Below are 7,637 nucleotides of genomic sequence, written 5' to 3' on the forward strand. Positions count from 1 at the left end.
TAATCTGACTTTTATTGATTCGGAGGCAGCAGTAGCGTGCAAAGAATATAAATCACTAAGAAATAATAACTTAAAGTCCGGAAAACAGAATGTCTGAGTTCCTGTCAGTCATGAAAAATAGCGCACATGTAAATGGGACCTGTGAGATTTAAACGTTAATAAAACCTGTCAGATTAGCACACGGAGCTAACAGGCTAACTGAGGCTAATTCTGTTCATCAGTCGTCTTCAGGACCCACCTGCTGTCTGACTTTATCTTAAACAAAGCTCCAGGAACGCCTGAAGATTACACGATGAGAATTAACCGTTGGTATCACCGCGTTTCGTCTTTTTATTAAATTATCTTTTTAAGAATTGACGCCGCTAACTTCCGTGTTTATGACGGTCACAGCCAATCAGCGTGCTGCCGCCGCACGTCTTTCGATCAATCACAACAACGCTTCTGATCAAGACCTATCGCGAGATCTGAGCCTGTCCACTATTCAAAAAAAAAAAAAATCGTCGTCCTTTGTTCGAATACTTAATAAGCACTAATGCCGGTTACTAAATAAAAAACACAAATACCCGTAAGTGCGGCACGAAGTATAAGTGGCCGAGCGCGGAGAGGAGCGCCGTTAGCGCGCCGCCACCATGTTCCCTGCCCTTTGACCCGGATGTTTACAGACAACGCGTTTGCGCAGACAGAGTCGTTTTTAAACGTTTCTTAGAGGATATTTTTTATAATTATTCAGACGTTGTTGACGTTTATTCATCTTTTCGTTCCGCCACCGCCGTTGAAGTTTGCCGGTAAGTTCTTGCTGCTCGAGATGCAGCGCTGCTGATTTTTCTTCTTCTTCTTTGGTTTTTGAAAAACAATTGTGGTGCAGAGCGCCATCTATTGCTTCTTAAAACTAAAACCCCTGACCTAAAAATAATAATAATAATCCTATTATTTATATCTTCAGTCATGTCTCACATTTCTTATTTTTACTACAACCTCTTTTTTTGCTGTACAGTTAGTCAGTAAAGGTGTAGATTTAACTCAGGAGTCATCAGTAGTGATGGCAATTTTGAAGCCTTATGAACCAATGAGCCACTGCAACACAACTGGCTGAAAATCGACACACTGCTTCGACGCGTTTGATACAGTTTGAAGGGTGACATCTGCTGGATTGCTTTGAGAATGACCTTGAGCGAGTGCTCTGACAAATGTTTGCATTAATTCATGACTGATGTGGTTTGTTCTTGAAAAATAATACATAAAAAAGTCATATGTATTATTGTGTCTTTTTAATGAAATAAATAGTCCCTACAGATGCACCATAATGGTTCTGAAAGCCTTTATTGTAGACTATATGTAGATTTGTGTTATCATTCCTCAAACTATATTTGGATAAAATGTGACGGGAAAAGTGAGAAAGACATGTGCTTCTGCAACTGGTGCTTATGTTGCTGTAATTTGTAAATTAGAATAGAGGGGATAGGAGACGGTGATTGTGCAACTTTCAACAATTTTTATTAAAAAAAAAAAGAATAATGTCAACGGTGCTGGACTTTAATCGGCTCCTCTTCTGCCTCACCACCTCTCCAGCTTTGGAGAAGACCCACTCACAAGGCACTGATGTTGCTGCATTGACAAATATTTTTTTGCCATTCTCTGTAAATTGGGATAGACTGTGACTCGTGTCACCCAATATTTGAGCCGGTCTTCTCCTCTGGAGGTGGGTGTTGGGAAAGTGTAGTGACACGGACCCACAACAGGGGGCGCAAATGAACGGACAATAGAGGGAGTTAAATTTGAACACTTTACGTTGTGAATGTCACAACCACACACAGCAGATTATAGAATAAATACAAGTCAATGGATAAAGGTGTCGTGTGGGCAGGCTCGACGATAGGAGACTCCGTCTGGAGATGAACCGGAACCACACGATTTCCACCACCACCGAACCTGAAGATACTGGAGCCGCCAGGTCCCGAATTCCCCAGGTGGCCACCGTCTCAGCGTGTCGGATCTGGTACTGCTGGCGAAGAGCAAAGACAGTCAAGTGTGGGTGTGTGTACACTCAGTAACAACAACAGTGGGAATTCCACCTCCACCTCTAACACACACTCATGCAACGTCTGAGTACCACTTATCTGGTGGGACGTAGAACGAAACAGTCGCGGCCCACACCGGTCCTCTGGGTGGACAGCTGCAACAAAGTAGCTCTTGAAATCAATTAGTACAATAGGCAGAGAAAGTTACCTCCAAGAAGTACGATATCTTGGCGACGTGGTGGAGGTGTCATCCTGCTTTTATCCAGGGTGAAGGGCAGATGATCGGTGACAGCTGTCATAGTTGATGAGTGACAGCTGTCACCTCAGCTGTTCCTGTAAGGCAGCAGCGCCCCCTCGTGCCTGAAGCCCGCACTTCAGGCAGGGCGCCCTCTGGTGGTGGGCCAGCAGTACCTCCTCTTCTGGCAGCCCACACAACAGGACCCCCCCCCTCAACGGGCGCCTCCTGGCGCCCGACCAGGCTTGTCCGGGTGGCGACGGTAAAAATCGACCAGGAGGGCCGGGTCCAGGATGAAGCTCCTCTTCACCCAGGAGCATTCTTCGGGTCCATACCCCTCCCAGTCCACCAAATATTGGAAGCCCCGGCCCATTCGACGGACATCCAAGAGCCGGCGTACTGTCCAAGCTGGCTCCCCGTCGATGATACGGGCAGGAGGTGGCGCCGGACCGGTGTACAGAGGGTGAGGTGTGATGCGGTTCGAACCGAGACACATGAAAGACTGGATGGATCCACAGTGAGGCCAGGAGTTGGAGCCTCACTGCGGTGGGACTGAGGACCTTGAGGATCCGGAAGGGCCCTATGTAGCGGTCCTTTAGTTTGGGGGAAGCCCCTGGAGGGGTATGTCCCGTGTGGATAGCCATACCTCCTGCCCGGGCTGATATGCGGGAGCCGGGGACCGTCGACGGTCTGCATGGGACTTTGCCCTTCCGGGCCCTCAACAAGGCCGAACGGGCGGTCCGCCACACCCGACGGCATCTTCGCAGGTGGGCCTGGACCGAGGGTACACCGACCTCTCCCTCCACCACAGGAAACAAAGGGGGCTGGTACCCCAGACACACCTCGAACGGGGAGAGGCCGGTGGCAGAGGACACTTGGCTGTTATGCGCGTACTCGATCCAGGCCAGGTGTTCACTCCAAGCCGTCGGGTGTGCGGATGTAGTACATCGTAGGGCCTGCTCCAGCTCTTGATTAGCCCGTTCAGCCTGTCCGTTGGTCTGAGGGTGATACCCAGACGAGAGGCTCACGGTGGCCCCCAGTTTCCAGCAAAACTTCTCCAAACCTGCGAGGAAAACTGGGGACCGCGATCCGAGACGATGTCTGTTGGTATCCCATGCAGACGGACGACATGGTGGACCAGGAGATCCGCCGTCTCCTGGGCCGACAGGAGCTTCGGGAGGGCCACGAAGTGGGCCACCTTGGAGAACCGGTCCACTATCGTGAGGATGGTGGTGTGCCCCCGGGACGGCGGGAAGCCCGTGACGAAATCCAGACCAATGTGAGACCAGGGGCGATGAGGCACAGGAAGTGGCTGAAGGAGTCCCTGTGCCTTTTGGTGGTCCGCCTTGCCCCTGGCGCAGGTGGTGCAGGCCTGGATGTAAGCCCGGACGTCAGCCTCCAGGGACGCCCACCAGAAGCGCTGCCAGACCACTGCCACGGTCCTACGCACCCCTGGGTGGCAGGAGAGCTTGGACCCGTGACAGAAGTCCAGGACGGCAGCCCTGGCTTCTGGTGGGATGTATAGTCTATTCTTCAGCCCTGTTCCGGGATCCGGGCTCTGTGCCAGGGCCTCCGGACGGTCTTCTCACGTCCCAGGTAAGGGTAGCCACGATAGTGGACTCCGGTACGATGGGTTCCGGTGGATCCGACAGCTCGGTCTTGACTTCATGTTCATGCACCTGGGACAAGGCATCCGACCTCTGGTTTTTGGTCCCGGGGCGGTAGGTGATCCGGAAGTCAAAACGGCCGAAGAACAGTGACCAGCGGGCTTGCCTGGGGCTCAGTCGCTTGGCGGTCCTGATATACTCCAGGTTCCGGTGGTCATAAAACCGTGAAAGGCACTGACGCCCCCTCCAGCAGGTGTCTCCACTCCTCAAGAGCCTCTTTCACCGCAAGGAGCTCTCGATTGCCCACGTCATAGTTCCGCTCTGCTGGGGTCAACCTGCGGGAGAAATAGGCACATGGGTGAAGAACCTTATCGGTCTCTCCGCTGGGATAGCACAGCTCCTATCCCTGAGTCAGAGGCGTCCACTTCAACCAAAAACTGGCGACTGGGATCAGGCTGCACCAAGAGGGTGCAGTCGAGAAGCGCTGTTTCAACTCCCTGAACACGGCATCGCACCGATCCGACCAGGTGAAGGGAACTTTTGGTGAGGTCAGGGCTGTCAGGGGGCTAACTACCTGACTATACCCCTTAATGAACCTCCTGTAAAAATTTGCGAAGCCGAGGAACTGTTGCAGCTTCCTACGGCTCGTATTGGGGCCAGTCTCTCACCGCTGCGACCTTGGCCAGATCCGGGGTGACGGAGTTGGAGGAGATGATAAACCCCAGGAAGGACAAAGATGTGCGGTGAAACTCACACTTCTCGCCCTTCACAAACAGCCAGTTCTCCAACAACCGCTGCAGGACCTGACGTACATGCCGTACATGAGTCTCAGGGTCTGGAGAAAAAATGAGTATATCGTCCAGATACACGAAGACGAATCGGTGCAGGAAGTCCCGCAAGACGTCATTTACCAAGCTTGGAACGTCGCGGGGGCGTTAGTGAGGCCGAACGGCATGACCAGGTACTCAAAATGACCTAACGGGTGTTGAATGCCGTCTTCCACGTCTCCCTTCCGGACCCGAACTAGGTGATATGCGTTCCTAAGATCCAGCTTTGTGAATATTTTGGCTCCATGCAGGGGGGTGAACACCGAATCCAACAAAGGCAACGGGTATCGGTTGCGAACCGTGATCTCGTTCAGTCCCCGATAATCAATGCATGGACGAAGACCGCCATCTTCTTGCCCACAAAAAAGAAACCTGCTCCCATCGGGGAGGTGGAGTTACGGATCAGCCCGGCAGCTAAGGAGTCCCGGATGTAGGTCTCCATCGATTCGCGCTCAGGTCGTGAGAGGTTGTACAGCCTGCTGGACGGGAACTCCGCCTGGAATCAAATCGATGGCGCAATCGTACGGACAGTGCGGGGGAAGGGTGAGTGCCAGATCCTTGCTGAAAACGTCAGCAAGATCGTGGTACTCAACCGGCACCGCCGACAGATTGGGAGGGACTTTGACCTGCTCCTTAGCCTGGGAACCGGGGGGGACCGAGGATCCTAAAACACCCGATGGCAGGTCTCGCTCCACTGTACCACCACCCAGGACGGCCAATCAATCCGGGGATTGTGTTTAGCATCCACGGGAAGCCCAAAATCACGCGGGAGGTAGAAGGAGTCACAAAAAACTCGATCTCCTCCCGATGATTACCAGACACCACCAGAGTTACAGGTGGTGTCTTGTGCATGATTAAAGGGAGAAGGGTGCCATCTAGTGCCCGCACCTGCAATGGCGAAGAAGCGCCACCAGAGGGAGCCCTACCTCCCTTGCCCATCTGCTGTCTAGCAGATTTTGTATGTTGTATATGTTGTGTTTGGTGTGTGTCTGTCTATGTTAGATCCTATGTGTATGTTGCTAACTATACTAAATGAACTCTAAACTAGACCTAAATATAAACTAATGCTTTCCTTGGCTCCAATTCACGCGGTAATTGGCAATAACAGAGTCGCTAGCGATCTCCTCCTCTCAAAAACCCACGGTTTGAGCTGTGATTCAGATCTCATTTAAATACTTGGTGGGTCATATTGAAACGCCCAGATTATTCGGATTTTCCGCGAAGCTCGACACGTAGTGTGACGTAATGAGGCCTCACTCGCAGTGGTCACGTGATGGGGCGTGCACGAAACGCTGCTCACTGACACTTCTGGTTCAAAAAGCTCGATGCTGTGTCGAGTAGACTGACTCGAGCTTAACATCACTAGTCATCAGTAACATATGTACCTTCTGGTTGTGTAGTAACCTGGTCTGCCGTTGGACATGTGGACACAATAGGAGACAGATGGACACCCAGATGATCTGATGGAAGGTTTCTCTCGGGTTCTTCACAGTCATTGCAGATCTTCTGTGGTGGACCTGGCTGGAACGTGGACTTATGGAATGGATGGAATGGAATGAGATTTATTATCATTGTCATTACAAATGCAACAACGAGATTACGTTTACACTCCAATTACCTCAGAATACGAGGTCTGTTAGAAAACTCTCCGACCTTTTTATTTTTTTAAAAAACTATATGGATTTGAATCATGTGCACTTGCATCAGCCAAGCTTGAACCTTCGTGCTCATGCGTGAGTTTTTTCACACCTGTCGGTTGCGTCATTCGCCTGTGGGCAGGCTTTGAGTGAGCACTGGTCCACCCCCCCTGTCGGATTTTCATTGTCAGGAAAATGGCTGAGCGATTGGAGCAGCGCTGAATCGGAAGATTCAGACGGCTTTCGGTGAGGATACTCTGGGCGTCACACAGATTAAGGAGCGTTACAACCGGATTAAAGACGGCCCACAGCGGCAGAGGGCGCTCCGCACTCCGAGCGGCCATCAACAGGCTGAAACGACCAGATCATTTCCAAAGTGAAGGCTGTGTTGATCCGGGACGTCGTCTGACTACCAGAGAAATTGCAGAAGAGTTGGACATCAGCACTTTTGCGGCACATTCAACTGTTACAGGAGATTTTGTAATGAAAGACGGGCGGAGGAATTCACGCATCGGGATGGAGTTGCAATGGCACGCAACAAAAAGCACGTCCGTGTTGGAAACCATTCGGAAGATTCAGACGGCTTTCGGTGGCTTTTCAGTCGAGTGAGTATCCGAGAAATTGTGTAACAGCTGGGCATGTCACAAATTGTCCTGTGAGACTTCCAACACGGATGTGCTTTTTGTTGTGCGCCATTGCAGCTCCGTCCCGACGCGTGAATTCCTGCACGTCTTTCATTACAAAATCTCCTGTAACAGTGGAATGTGCCGCAAAAGTGCTGATGTCCAACTCTTCTGCAATTTCTCTGGTAGTCAGATGACGTCCCGGATCAACACAGCCTTCACTTTGGAAATGATCTGGTCGTTTCAGCCTGTCGATGGCCGCTTGGAGCGCGGCGTGCCCTCCGCCGCTGTGGGCCGTCTTCAATCCGGTTGTAACACTGCTTAATCTGTGTGACGCCAGAGTATCCTCACCAAAAGCCGTCTGAATCTTCCGAATGGTTTCCACCTGGCTGTCTTCATAGTTTCTGGAAAAATTTGATTCAGCGCTGCTCCAATCGCTCAGCCATTTCCCTGACAATGAAATCTGACGAGGGGGGTGGACCAGTGCTCACTCAAAGCCTGCCCACAGGCGAATGACGCAACCGACAGGCGTGAAAAAACTCACGCATGAGCATGAAGGTTCAAGCTTGGCTGATGCAAGCACACATGATTCAAATCCATATAGTTTTTTAAAAAATAAAAAGGTCAGATAGTTTTCTAACAGACCTCGTACAGCAATTAATCCACAATTATTACTTGTTTACCATAATA

This window comes from Thalassophryne amazonica, chromosome 1 (assembly GCF_902500255.1).
Source record: "Thalassophryne amazonica chromosome 1, fThaAma1.1, whole genome shotgun sequence".
Taxonomy (NCBI): domain Eukaryota; kingdom Metazoa; phylum Chordata; class Actinopteri; order Batrachoidiformes; family Batrachoididae; genus Thalassophryne; species Thalassophryne amazonica.